The 15,393-nt window shown below is 41.7% G+C and overlaps 1 pseudogene; it reads right to left on the reverse strand.

The window, feature by feature from the left end:
• Nucleotides 1–661: 661 nt before the first annotated feature.
• LOC129634260 (60S ribosomal protein L36-like) lies at nt 662–12,793 on the reverse strand (annotated as a pseudogene).
• Nucleotides 12,794–15,393: the final 2,600 nt, after the last annotated feature.

Below are 15,393 nucleotides of genomic sequence, written 5' to 3' on the forward strand. Positions count from 1 at the left end.
TCTGACAAACACTACCTGGAAAGCTACCCTAGCCCTGAGAAAGTTCCAAGACTCATCTCGCAAGGATCCATCAGACAGGTCAAATCACACAATGACAGTTCTTAGAGACCAGGATCAGGGTTGCCCCATTTGACACCAGCAAGCCCACACCAAGAATCTGGACCACCATTCTCATGCCTACTGATGAGGTAGGGGTTGGGGGATAACAAGTAGGTAAATTAAAATGTCACAGTGGTTTTTTGGACTGCAAGGAGATCAAACCAGTCAATCAGAAAGGAAATCAGTTCTGAATATTCATTGGAAGGACTGATGCTGAAGCTGAAGCTCAAAAACTTTGGCCACCTGATGCGAAGAGCTGACTCATTGGAAAAGACTCTGAGGCTGGGAAAGATTGAAGGTAGGAGGAGAAGGGGATGACAGAGGATGAGATGGTTGGATGGCATCACTGACTCAAATGGACTTAAGTATGAGCAAGATTCAGGAGTTGGTGAAGGACAAGGAAGCCTGGGGTGCTGAAGTCCATGGGGTTGCAAAGAGTCGGACATGACTGAGCAATTGAACTGAACTGAACTGTGGGTGTTTCTAGAATGAAAATTGTGTTGCTTCTTTCCTTTTTTTTTTGTTTATCTGAAAAGGTTTATTGTGCACAGAGGGGAAGGGCTCAGTCTTTCTTGGCTGCCGCTTTCCTCGTGGAGGCCATGGCATTGCTCAGCTCCTCTCTCTTCCTCTTGGCATTTTTGTGTGTCCCCACCCTTTTTTTTCTTCCTTTATTTAAAAAAAATTATTTATTTTAATTGGAGGCTAATTACTTTACATTCTTTTTTAATTTATTTTTTATTGAAGGATAATTGCTTTACAGAATTTTGCTGTTTTCTGTCAAACCTCAGCACGAATCAGCCATAGGTATGCATATATCCTCTCCCTTTTGAACCCCCATCTCCCTTCCCATCCCAGCCCTCTAGGTTGATACAGAGCCCCTGTTTGAGTTTCCTGAGCCATACAGCAAATTCCTGTTGGCTATCTATTTTGCATATGGTAATGTAAGTTTCCATGTTACTCTTTCCATACATCTCACCCCCTCCTCCCCTCTCCCCATGTCCAGAAGTCTGTTCTCTATGTCTGTTTCTCCATTGCTGCCCCATAAATACTTCCATACCATTTTTCTAGATTCCGTATATATGGGTTAGAATACAGTATTTATCCTTCTCTTTCTGACTCACTTCACTCTGTATAATAGATTCTAGGTTTATCCACCTCATTAAAACTGACTCAAATGTGTTCCTTTTTATGGCTGAGTAATATTCCATTATGTATACATACCACAACTTCTTTATCCATTCATCTGTCATTGGACATCTAGGTTGCTTCCATGTTCTAGCTATTGTAAATAGTGCTGCAATGAACAATTTTCAAATTTGGTTTCCTCAGATTTATGCCTAGGAGTGGGATTGCTGAGTCATATGGTGGTTTTATTCCTAGTTCTTTAAGGAATTTCCATACCATCTTCCATGGTGGCTGTGTCAATGTACATTCCCACCAACAATGCAAGAGTGTTCCCTTTTCTCCACACCCTCTCCAGCATTTATTGTTTGTAGACTTTTTGATGATGGCCATTCTGACTGGTGTGAGGTGATATCTCATTGTAGTTTTGTTTTGATTTGCATTTCTCTAATAATGAGCGAAGAGTTGACTCATTGGAAAAGACTCTGATGCTGGGAGGGATTGGGGGCAGGAGGAGAAGGGGATGACAGAGGATGAGATGGCTGGATGGTATCACTGACTCGATGGATGTGAGTCTGAGTGAACTCCAGGAGTTGGTGATGGACAGGGAGGCCTGGCATGCTGCAATTCGTGGGGTCGCAAAGAGTCGGACACAACTGAGCGACTGAGCTGAACTGAATAATGAGTGATGTTGAGCATCTTTTCATGTGTTTGTTAGTCATCTGTATGTCTTCTTTGGAGAGATGTCTGTTTAGGTTGTTTTCCCACTTTTTGATTGGGTTGTTTGTTTTTCTGGTATTGAGTTGTATGAGCTGCTTGTTTATTTTGGAAATTAATCCTTTGTCAGTTTCATTTGCAATTGTTTTCTCCCATCCCGAGGGTTGCTTTTTCAACTTGCTTATAGTTTTCTTTGCTGTGCAAAAGCCTTTAAGTTTAATCAGGCCCCACTTGTTTACTTATGTTTTTCTTTCCATTACTCTAGGAGGTGGGTCATGGAGGATCTTGCTTTGATTTATGTAATTGAGTGTTTTGCCTTTGTTTTCCTCTAAGAGTTTTATAGCTTCTGGTCTTATATGTAGGTCTTTAATCCATTTTGAGTTTATCTTTGTGTATGGTGTTATGAGGTGTCTTAATTTCATTCTTTTACATGTAGCTGTCCAGTTTTCCCAGCACCATTTGTTGAAGAGGCTATCTTTGTCCCATTGTATTTTCTTGCCTTCTTTGTCAAAAATAAGGTATCCATAGGTTTCTGGACTTTCTATCTTGTTCCATTGGTCTATATTTCTGTTTTTGTGCCAGTACCATACTGTCTTGATGACTGTAGCTTTGTAGGATAACCTGAAGTCAGGAAGGGTGATTCCTCCAGCTCCATTCTGCTTTCTCAGGACTGCTTTGGCTGTTCACAGTCTTTTGTGTTTCCATATGAATTGTGAAATTTTTTGTTCTAGTTCTGGGAAAAGTGCCATTGGTAATTTGATAAGAATCACATTAAATCTGTAGATTGCGTTTGGTAGTATAGTCATTTTCACAATATTGATTCTTTCTACCCAGGAACATGGAATATCTCTCCCACTGTTTATGTCATCTTTGACTTCTTTCATTAGTGTCTTATAATTTTCTGTGTACAGTTCTTTTGTCTCCTCAGGTAAGTTTATTCCTAGATATTTAATTCTTTTTGTTGCAATGGTGAGCAGGATTGATTCCTTAATTTCTCTTTCTGAATTTTCATTGTTAGTATATAGAAATGCAAGTGATTTCTGTGTATTGATTTTGTATCCTGCAGCATTGCTAAATTCACTGATTAGGATTCTCTATGTATGGTATCATGTCATCTGCAAACAGTGAGAGCTTTACTTCTTCTTTTTTGATCTGGATTCCTTTTATTTCTTTTTTTTTCTCTGATTGCTGTAGCTAGGACTTCCAGAACTATGTTGAATAATAGTGGCGAAAGTGGACACCCTTGTCTTGTTCCTGATCTTAGGCCTAATGTTTTCAGTTTTTCACCATTGAGAATAATGTTTGCTGTAGGCTTATCATATATGGCCTTTACTGTGTTTATGTAGATTCCTTCTATGCCCATTTTTTGAAGAGTTTTAACCATAAATGGGTGTTGAATTTTGTCAAAGGCTTTTTCTGCATCTATTGAGATTATCATATGGTTTTTATCTTTCAATTTGTTAATATGGTATATCACATTGATTGATTTGCATATATTGAAGAATCCTTGCATCCCTGAAATAAACCCAACTTGATCATGGTGTATGAGTTTTTGATGTGTTGCTGAATTCTGTCTGCTAAAATTTTGTTGAGGATTTTTGCATCTACATTCATCAGTGAAATTGGCCTATAGTTTCCTTTTTTTGTGTTGTCTTTTTGGTATCAGGGTGATGGTGGCTCTGTAGAATGCATTTGGAAGTGTCCCTTCCTGTGCAATTTTTTGAAAGAGTTTTAGAAGGAAAGGTATTAGCTCTTTAAATGTTTGATAGAATTCTCCTGTGAAGCCATCTGGTCCTGGACTTTTTGTTTTTTTTTGGGAGATTCTTGATCATAGCTTCAATTTCAGTGCTTATGATTGGGTTGTTCATAATTTCTATTTCTTCCTGGTTCAGTATTGGAAGATTGAACTTTTCTAAGAATCTGTCCATTTCTTCCCGGTTATCTATTTTATTGCCATATAGTTGTTCATAATCATCTCAGTCACTCAGTTGTGTCCGACTCTTTGCAACCCCATGAATCACAGCACGCCAGGCCTCCCTTGTCCATCACCAACTCCCAGAGTTCACTTAAACTCACATCCATTGAGTCAGTGATGCCATCCAGCCATCTGATCCTCTGTCGTCCCCTTCTCCTCCTGCCCCCAATCCCTCCCAGCATCAGAGTCTTTTCCAATGAGTCAGCTCTTCACATGAGGTGGCCAAAGTACTAGAGTTTCAGCTTCAGCATCAGTCCTTCCAACAAACACCCAGGACTGATCTCCTTTAGGATGGACTGGTTGGATCTCCTTGCAGTCCAGGGTACTCTCAAGAGTCTTCTCCAACACCACAGTTCAAAAGCATCAATTCTTCTTCACTCAGCTTTCTTCACAGTCCAACTATCACATTCATACATGACCACAGGAAAAACCATAGCCTTGACTAGATGGACCTTTGTTGGCAAAGTAATATCTCCGCTTTTCAATATGCTATCTAGGTTGGTCATAACTTTCCTTCAAAGGAGTAAGCATCTTTTAATTTCATGGCTGCAGTCACCATCTGCAGTGATTTTGGAGCCCCCCTGCAAAAAAAGTCTGACACTGTTTCCAGTGTTTCCCCATCTATTTCCCATGAAGTGATGGGACCAGATACCATGATCTTAGTTTTCTGAATGTTGAGCTTTAAGCCAACTTTTTCACTCTCCTCTTTCACTTTCATCAAGAGGCTCTTTAGTTCCTCTTCACTTTCTGCCATAAGGGTGGTGTCATCTGCATATCTGAGGTTATTGATATTTCTCCCAGCAATCTTGATTCCAGTTTGTGATATGTTGTTTATAACAGTCTCTTATAATCCTTTGTATTTCTGCATTGTCTGTTGTAACCTCTCTTTTTTCATTTTTCATTTTGTTGATTTGATTATTCTCTTTTTTTCTTGATGAGTCTGGCTAAAGGTTTGTCCTTTTTGTTTATCTTCTCAAAGAACCAGCTTTGAGTTTTATTAATCTTTACTATTGTTTCTTTAATTTCTTTTTCATGTATTTCTGCTCAGATCTTTATGATTTCTTATAAATTTTTTTTGTTCTTCTTTTTCCAGTTATTTTAGGTGTAAAATTAGGTTGTCTATTCGATGTTTTTCTTGGTTTTTTGGAGGTAGAATTGTATCACTATAAACTTCCCTCTTAGAACTGCTTTTGCTGCATCCCATAGATTTTGAGTTGTGATCTCATTGTCATTTGTTTCTAGAACTTTTTTGATTTTGCTTTTGATTTCTTCTTTAACCTGTTGGTTATTTAGAAATGTGTTGTTTAATCTCCATGTGTTTGTGTTTCTTACACTTTTTTTCTTGTAGTTGATATTTAGTCTCAGCATTGTGGTTGGAGAAGATGCTTGATAAGATTTCAATTTTCTTAAATTTACTGAGGTTTGATTTGTGACCCAAGATGTGGTCTATCCTGGAGAATGTTCCATGTGCACTTGAGAAGAAGGTGTATTCTTCTGCATTTGGATGGAATGTCCTTACGATATCAATGAGATCCGTCTCATGTAATGTATAATTTAGGGTTTGTGTTTCCTTATTGATTTTCTGTTTTGATGATCTGTCTGTTGGTGTGAGTGGGTTGCGTTACTGTCAATTTCTCCTTTTATGTCTGTTAGTGTTTGTTTTATGTATTGAGGTGCTCCTATGTTTGGTGCATCAGATCAGATCAGTTGCTCAGTCATGTCCGACTCTTTGTGACCCCATGAATCACAGCACGCCAGGCCTCCCTGTCCATCACCAACTCCTGGAGTTCACCCAGACTCATGTCCATCGAATCAGTGATGCCATCCAGCCATCTCATCCTCTGTCGTCCCCTTCTCCTCCTGCCCCCAATCCCTCCCAGCATCAGAGTCTTTTCCAATGAGTCAACTCTTCGCATGAGGTGGCCAAAGTACTGGAGTTTCAGCTTTAGCATCATTCCTTCCAAAGAAATCCCAGGGCTGATCTCCTTCAGAATGGACTGGTTGGATCTCCTTGCAGTCCAAGGGACTCTCAAGAGTCTTCTCCAACACCACAGTTCAAAAGCATCAATTCTTCGGTGCTCAGCCTTCTTCACAGTCCAACTCTCATATCCATACATGACCACAGGAAAAACCATAGCCTTGACTAGATGAACCTTTGTAAGTAATGTCTCTGCTTTTTAATATGCTATCTAGGTTGGTCATAACTTTCCTTCCAAGGAGTAAGCATCTTTTAATTTCATGACTGCAGTCACCATCTGCAGTGATTTTGGAGCCCCAAAAAAGAAAGTCTGACACTGTTTCCAGTGTTTCCCCATCTATTTCCCAAGAAGTGATGGGACCGGATGCCATGATCTTCGTTTTCTGAATGTTGAGCTTTAAGACAACTTTTTCACTCTCCTCTTTCACTTTCATCAAGAGGCTTTTTAGTTCCTCTTCACTTACTGCCATAAGGGTGGTGTCATCTGCATATCTGAGGTTATTGATATTTCTCCCGGCAATCTTGATTCCAGCTTGTGTTTCTTCCAGTCCAGCGTTTCTCATGATGTACTCTGCATAGAAGTTAAATAAACAGGGTGACAATATACAGCCTTGACGTACTCCTTTTCCTATTTGGAACCAGTCTGTTGTTCCATGTCCAGTTCTAACTGTTGCTTCCTGACCTGCATACAAATTTCTCAAGAGGCAGATCAGGTGGTCTGGTATTCCCATCTCTTTCAGAATTTTCCACAGTTTATTATGATCCACACAAAGGCTTTGGCATAGTCAATAAAGCAGAAATAGATGTTTTTCTGGAACTCTCTTGCTTTTTCCATGATCCAGCGGATGTTGGCAATTTGATCTCTGGTTCCTCTGCCTTTCTAAAACCAGCTTGAACATCAGGAAGTTCACAGTTCACGTATTGCTGAAGCCTGGCTTGGAGGATTTTGAGCATTACTTTACTAGCATGTGAGATGAGTGCAGTTGTGCAGTAGTTGGCATTGCCTTTCTTTGGGACTGGAATGAAAACTGACCTTTTCCAGTCCTGTGGCCGCTGCTGAGTTTTCCAAATTTGCTGGCATATTGAGTGCAGCACTTTCACAGCATCATCTTTCAGGATTTGGAATAGCTCAACTGGAATTCCATCACCTCCACTAGCTTTGTTCGTAGTGATGCTTTCTAAGGCCCACTTGACTTCACATTCCAGGATGTCTGGCTCTAGGTCAGTGATTACACCATCGTGATTATCTGGGTCATGAAGATCTTTTTTGTACAGTTCTTCTGTGTATTCTTGCCATCTCTTCTTAATATCTTCTGCTTCTGTTAGGTCCATACCATTTCTGTCCTTTATCGAGCTCATTTTTGCATGAAATGTTCATTTGGTGTCTCTGATTTTCTTGAAGAGATCTCTAGTCTTTCCCATTCTGTTGTTTTCCTCTATTTCTTTGCATTGATCGCTGAAGAAGGCTTTCTTATCTGTTCTTGCTATTCTTTGGAACTCTGCATTCAGATGTTTCTATCTTTCCTTTTCTCCTTTGCTTTTCACTTTTCTTCTTTTCACAGCTATTTGTAAGGCCTCCCCAGACAGCCATTTTGCTTTTTTGCATTTCTTTTCCATGGGGATGGTCTTGATCCCTGTCTCCTGTACAATGTCACGAACCTCATTCCATAGCTCATCAGGCACTCTATCTATCAGATCTAGGCCCTTAAATCTATTTCTCACTTCCACTGTATAATCATAAGAGATTTGATTTAGGTCATACCTGAATGGTCTAGTGGTTTTCCCTACTTTCTTCAATTTCAGTCTGAATTTGGCAATAAGGAGCTCATGATCTGAGCCACAGTCAGCTCCCAGTCTTGTTTTTGCTGACTGTATAGAGATTCTCCATCTTTGGCTGCAAGGAATATAATCTATCTGATTTCGGTGTTGACCATCTGGTGATGTCCATGTGTAGAGTCTTCTCTTGTGTTGTTGGAAGAGGGTGTTTGTTATGACCAGTGCATTTTCTTGGAAAAACTGTATTAGTCTTTGCCCTGCTTCATTCCATATTCCAAGGCCAAATTTGCCTGTTACTCCAGGTGTTTCTTGACTTCCTACTTGTGCATTCCAGTCCCCTATAATGAAAAGGACATCTTTTTTGGGTGTTAGTTCTAAAAGGTGTTGTAGGTCTTCATAGAACCGTTCAACTTCAGCTTCTTCAGCGTTACTGGTTGGGGCATAGACTTGGATTACTGTGATACTGAATGGTTTGCCTTGGAAACGAACGGAGATCAGATATTTACAATTGTTACAATCCTCTTGGATTGATCCCTTGATCGTTATGTAGTGTCCTTTCTTACATCTTGTAATCTTTATTTTAAGGTGTATTTTGTCTGATATGAGAATTGCTACTTCAGCTTTCTTTTGCTTCCCATTTACATGGAATATATTTTTCCATCCTCTCACTTTCAGTCTATATGTGTCTTTAGGTCTGAAGTGGGTTTTTTGTAGACAGCATATATATGGGTCTTGTTTTTCTGTCCATTCAACCAGTCTGTGTCTTTTTGTTGGAGCATTTAATCCATTTACATTTAAAGTAATTATTGATATATATGTTCCTATTGCCATTGTCTTGTTTGGGGTTGATTTTGTAGACCTTTTTTTTTTTAATTTCCTGTTGTATTTCTTGACTATATAAGTCCCTTTAACATTTGTTGTAAAGCTGGTTTGGTGGTACTGAATTCTCTTAACTTTTGCTTGTCTGAAAAGCATTTTATTTCTCCATCAATTTTGAATGAGATACTTGCCGGGTACAGTAATCTTGGTTTAGATTTTTCCCTTTCAGTACTTTAAATATAACCTCACATTCCCTTCTGGCCTGCAGAGTTTCTGCTGAAAGATCAGCTGGTAAGTGTATTCTGTTTCCCTTGTGTGTTACTTGTTGCTTTTCCCTTGCTGCTTTTAATATTCTTTCTTTGTGTTTAGTCTTTGTTAGTTTGATTAGTATGTGTCTTGGCCTGTTTATCCTTGGATTTATCCTATATGGGACTGTTCATGCCTCTTGGACTTGAGTGAGTATTTCCTTTTCCATGTTGGGGAAATTTTCAACTAATAATCTCTTCAAAAGTTTTCTTATACCCTTTCTTTTTTTCTTCTTCTGGGACCCCTATAATTTGAATGTTTATGCATTTGATATGGTCCCAGAGGTCTCTGAGACTCTCCTCAGCTCTTTTCATTCCTTTTACTTTATTTTGCTCTTCAGAATTTATTTCCACCATTTTATCTTCCAGCTCACTGATTCGTTCTTCTGCTTTAGATATTCTGCTGTTGATTCCTCCTAGAGTATTTTTAATTTCAGTAATTGTGTTGTCTCTGTATGTTTATTCTTTAATTCTTCTAGGTCTTTATTAATTGATTCTTGCATTTTCTCCATTTTGTTTTCAAGGTTTTTGATCATCTTTACTATCATTGTTCTGAATTCTTTTTCAGGTAGTTTTCCTATTTCTTCTTCATTTATTTATACTTCTTTGTTTCTAGTGTGCTTCATTTGTACTGTATTTCTCTGACTTTTCATTATTTTTTAAAAAAGTTATTGTGTTTGAAGTCTCCTTTTCCCAGGCGTCAAGGAAAGTTGAATTCTTTCCTTGAAGAAGGTGGAATTCTTTCTTCCTTTTGGTTTCTTCCATTCTAAGATTGGTCCAGTGGTTGGTGTGAGCATTGTATAAGTGAGATTTGTGCTTAGTTTTTGTTTCTTGGTTTATCCTCTGATGGCAAGGCTGAGTGAGGTGGTAATCCTATCTGCTGATGGTTAGGTTTGTATTTTTGTTTTGTTTGTTGTTTAGATTAGGCATCCTGCACAGAGTGCTACTGGTAGTTGGATGATGCTGGATCTTATATTCAAGTGGTTTCCTTTGTGTGAGTTCTCACTGTTTGATACTCCCTAGGTATAGTTCTTTGGTAGTCTAGGATCTTGGAGTCAGTGTTCCCACTCCAAAGGCTCAGGGCTTGATCTCTGGTCAGGAACAAAGATTCTACAAGTGGTTTGCTATGGCATTAAATGAGATTACAACAAATATCCAAAAACAAAAAACCAAAGATGAATCCCAGACAAATGGTAGTTAGAAAATCAGGCAAATAATAATTAAAATAATGGAATATACACATATACACCCATGAGCAAAGTCAAAACAGTCCAACAAAAATAAAGTACAGTAGATTGACCTGGCTAACAAAGGAAATAAATTATATTTACCAATTAAGAACAAAACTAACTTAAGCACAAACTGGAAAACAAAACTAAAGGTGCCAAGTGGGGAATAAAGCAATGAAAACAACACTTAACAAATATGTTGAAAGAAAGAAAAGAAAGAAAAGAAATAATAAATATGCAAAGTTAAAGAGAGGTAGATAAAGAAGATTTATATACATTAAAAAATTAACTGCAAGGGGGAAAGAACAGTAGGAAAAGCAAAGGAATAAATGTAGAAAAAACAATAGGTTTAACAAGTTAAAAATTAAAGATATAAAAAAAAGAGAAAAGAAAAAAAAAGAGGAAAATTCCATGGAACTGCAAAAGCCCAACATAGAGGCAGAGGTTTAAGACAACAATAAAAAATGTGACTGAGAAAAAAAAAGCTCAAAATCTTAACTGGATTCTTAGTGCCAATAAAATCAACAACTACAATGGGGGGGGGGGTGAGAGGGAAATAAAAAAATAATCCAAAAGAATCTACAGAACAAGTAAAATAATGTTTTTCTTGAGTCTCTGCTGTCAGAGTCCTTTCCCTCGCTGGGAGTCAGAGTCCACCTCACCTCCCTAGGATGCCCTCCAACACTGTGCTGATCTCTGGACCTGCTGTGGGGGCAGCTCAGATTCTAATCTGGTCCTACTCCTGTGTATTCTTGCCTCCAATGTCCGCAGCTATCAGAACTAGTGTGTTTACTTTTGTGGGAGCTCTCAATGGCCTTTTATATATTCCATAGATACAAAGTCTGCCTAGTCCACACAAAGATCATGTGGATTTAATCTGCAACTTGTACAGCTGGTGGGAAAGGTTTGTGTCTTCTTCCCTAGCCACACTGCCCCTGGGTTTCAACTGTGGTTTTATTTCCACCTCTACACGTGGGTCGTCCACTGGGGTTTCCTCCTGAGGCTGCCCTGGAGGACTTGGGTTTGCCCCTGTGAGGGCTAGGTGTGAAGGTGGTGCAGTTGCTTGGGGCGCAGGGGTTCTGGCAGCACCAAGTAGTCAGGGGGGTTGGCGGCTAGGGCGGCAGGAAATACAGTGCTCTAGAAGGGTATGGCCAGAGAAGGCAATGGCAACCCACTCCAGTACTCTTGCCTGGAAAATCCCATGGGTAGAGGAGCCTGGTAGGCTGCAGTCCATGGGGTCGCTAAGAGTCGGACACGACTGAGCAACTTCCCTTTCACTTTTCACTTTCATGCATTGGAGAAGGAAATGGTGACCCACTCCAGTATTTTTGCCTGGAGAATCCTAGGGACAGGAGAGCCTGGTGGGCTGCCGTCTATGGGGTCGCACAGAGGTGAACACGACTGAAGCGACTTAGCAGCAGCAGCAGAAGGGTATGGCAACTAGTATTGGCCAATACGCTCCAGTATTCTTGCCTGGAGAACTCCTTCTCTGATAGAAAAGCCTGGAAGGCCATAGTCTACAGGGTCGCAAAGAGACACTATCGAAGCAACTCTGCATGCATTGACAGGACTTTTTCTGCCTGTGGCAGCTCTGCCCCAGTGAGAGTTGAACGTGGAGGTGGTGCAGCTGCTTGGCTTGTGGGGACCCTGGCAGTGCCAAGGGTGCAGGGACATGGACTGCCTCGGCTGCAGGAGTTATGGTTCTATCTCAGTCTTTTTCCGAGCATCTTGTAGCTGGTGATCAGAAGGCCTCTTTGGCCAGTCTTTCTCCGTAGCTCAGCCCATTCAGGCATTTAGAGGGCTCCCTTGCCTGGGGTCCTGCTCTGTAGATCATCGCATCAGTCACTGAAAGGAGCACCCTGGCTGGAGTCCTACTCTGTAGTTCAGTGCGTCAGGCGTTTGATGGGCCAGCCTCTCTACTGTTCAGCTGCCAATGCTGGTGTGTGGGGAGAGAGAGGCTTGGTGATGGCTCCCCCTCCACGTGTGACTCAGCAGTATCACCTTGCTTCCATGGCTGCCTGGCTTTCCTCCACAGGCATTTCCCACCACGATCTCCCTCACATCCCCTCAATTGGTCTGTCTGCAGTCAACAGCAGCCCTCACCCTGGGATTGTTCCACAATCCCTAAACTCCAGCTCCAAGCTGCTGCACCTTCCAGGGGACCAGCGTTCCTGTTCAGGGTATGTATGGCTGCAGCAAGGACTGTCTGATTCTCATTCCATGTAGGCTGCCACAGATCAGCTGTTTCACTCTCAGCCTTAAATGTTGGAGACAGTGGCACCAACGTATGGATCAGACCCTTGCTTCAGTTCCCCCACCTGCCTAGGGCAGGTCCAGTCCTACTAACACTCCTGTTTTTCTCCCTAATTCCTTTGTCCTACCAAGTTTTGCATGGTTCTATATACTCTTTTCCACTGGTCAGGTCCTCTTGTCTGCGCTCAGCTGGTGTTCTGTGTGTGCTTGTGTGTCCGAAGGTGTATTCCTCATGTATCCATGGAGAGAGATGTACTGTGTGTCCATCTCCTCCTCCGCCATCTTGTTCTCTCCCCCGACCCTTTTCTTGATGAACTTGAGGGCCCGCTTGTCCTTGGAGACCTTGAGCAGCTCCATGACCTGCTGCTCATAAGATGCACACCTCCCAGATCACGTTCTGCACAAATGTGGTGTGTTTGGTAAGGTGCCCGCGATGGCCATTGTGCCTCAGCTTGCTCATGTTCTTGGTCACCTTGCAGCTCTTGCTGAGGCCCATGGCCGTGGGGTAGCTCAGAGCCATGGCTGCTGTTCTTCAAAGGCTGCCACTGTGGAAGGACCACATGTTCCTTTTTTAATGTTCCCCTGGGGGCTGTAAAATTTTGTTCAAATTCAGAGTTCTATAAAAGTCAATCCTGATAAGTTTTTGCCAGCTTTATAATTGTTTTCTGAAGTCTCTTACTTTTCCATTTTTAATGACATCATCAGATCTCTTGATTTTAGTTCTACAGTATCTCTAAAATGTGACTTCTCTCTCTCTCTTTTTAAATATGTATTGATATTTATTTGGCTACATCAGATCTTAGTTGCAGTAAGTAGAATCTTGGTTGCATCCAGTGGTATCTTTCCTTGTGGTGCGTGGATTCTCGACTTGTGGCACCTGGGCTTCGTTGCCTCTGGCATGTGAGATCCTAGCTCCCTGAGTAGGGATTGAACCCATGCCCCGTGCATTGGAAGGCGGATTCTCAACCACTGGACCACGAGGGAAGTACTGAGGATGGCTTTTTTCTACCAAAGCCCAGTAGGAATATCTCTCTCCTTCAGCTACCACTCCAGCTGTCTCTGGCTTCCCATAGCCATCCCTTCCAAGGCCCTCAGGCCTGCAGTTACAATGGTCCCCACTATTACTAACCCTGATGTGTGACAACGTCCCAAGTTCGCTTCTCTTAAATGCACCGCACCTTGGAACAGGATCCCTTCACTAGACTCTCTTCAGTTCCCCTGCTGCTTCAGGTCAAGTGCTCTGTCAGCATCTTGCCAACAACCCGACTGATTATCATGAGACTATATTCTGGCTGAGGAGAGGTTGGCAACGTGTCCCACAGCATCGCCTGTGAGCTTTTCTTGGGTCTTCTCCTCTCTTCTTTGCTTCTTCTCTTTCTCCTGCCTTGGATATAATGCTGCCAACCACCCTGGGTGCCGAGGACAAGGGCCACCCTTAGGAAGGCAATGTCGTACCCTGGAAGGAGCCTGCCTCCTGAGGGCCTCATGGGGAAGAAGTGATGTCAATTGTGTGATTCTGGGTAAACTGCTTCATCTTTTTGAATCTTAGTTTCCTTATCTGCAAAGTAGGTCTTAGTACTAGCGGCACGCAGGCTTACAATGAAGAAAAAAGGAGATAATTTACATAAAGGCCTACACAAAAGAATGCAACCAAACAAAAGGGGGTCCCATACATATTGTGAATTTGCCTTCAGTGAAAACTCCAAACCTTTATACTCCTGCAGGGAAGATGCACAACCTATCTTTACTTTCACCAAGGGAATAACACCTTAGATTTGCAGTTTGCAAAGCACCTTAACGTTCATTATATTTAATCCATGCAACACTTCCGGGAGGGAGGAGGCAGTTTGGCATGACTATTTAAAAATTTTTTTTATTAGAAAAGGAAGAGCCATGGAGAAAGAGATGACCTGCAGAAAGATACATAACTAGTTAACTAAAGAGGGACAGAATCAAGTCTAGAATTCTGTCAGTTGACCTCCACATGAGAGAAGAAAGCAACTGAATGTTCTTGTTGGGAAATCTTACTATGTTTATTAAAAATTGCCCTGTGGCAAAACATCAGGTCTCTGATACCAGCTTCTGTCAGAGGCCAGTCTGCAAGTTGTTCCCTGAGAGAACGTGGCGCCTCGTCAGGACGGGGGCGTGGGACACAGTTGAAGGGCTTCCTGGAACAAGGGAACAATGGGCAAAGTCCACAAACAAATTTGAAAAATTGGAGAAAAAACCCCTCAGAGTCTATGATGCTTGGTATTAAGACAACCTTCTGGCTGTCATCGTTTTTCTTTCTAGCAGGGAACTCATAGAGTTGGACATGACTGAAGTGACTTAGCAGCAGCAGCAGCAGCAGGGAACTCAAGAAAGAGGACGTGGAAAAGCCTTGTGATTTGCAGCTAGAAAGGAAACTTCGAGCCTCTGATAGTATGAGCCCAATGATGTCTGCTTTCCAGGTCACAGAGGGAGGCAGGCGCCTGAGCTGGGGAGCCTGACAAGTAGCCCAAAGGGCTCGCCTAGATCTGTGCACTTTTACAGGGATGTGCACCAGTCCGTTTTGGGTGAAAGACTATGATTAAACCACAGCAACTAATGGTTGCGACTTACAGGGCAAGGGTTTTAAATTTTTAAAGAAAATTTTTGGTCACACTGTGAGGCACATGTGCGTGTGGGATCTTAGTTTCCCAACCAGGGGTTGAACCCACGTCCCCGCATTGGAAGCATGAAGCCTTAACCATGGGATATCACCTCACACCTGTCAGAATGGTTGTCGTCCAAAAGACAACAAATAACAAATGCTGTCCAGGGTGAGGAGAAAAGGGAACCCTCAGATACTGTTGGTAGGAATGGAAGTTGGTGCAGCCACTGTGGAAAACAGCATGGAGGTTTCTCCAAAAAACAAAAGTAGAGCTACCACGAAGAGTGAGAATTGTTAGCTGTTCACACTAACAGAGTTAGTTTCCAACTCTTTGTGACCCCATGGACTTTAGCCCGCCAGGCTCTTTCTATCCATGGAACTCTCCAGGGAGGAATATTGGAGTGGGTAGCCATTCCTTTCTCCAGGGGATCTTCTTGACCCAGGGATCCAACCCAGGTCTCCTGCACTGCAGGCAGATTCTTTACCAT

The sequence above is a fragment of the Bubalus kerabau genome, chromosome 19, assembly GCF_029407905.1.
Source record: "Bubalus kerabau isolate K-KA32 ecotype Philippines breed swamp buffalo chromosome 19, PCC_UOA_SB_1v2, whole genome shotgun sequence".
Classification (NCBI taxonomy): Eukaryota; Metazoa; Chordata; class Mammalia; order Artiodactyla; family Bovidae; genus Bubalus; species Bubalus kerabau.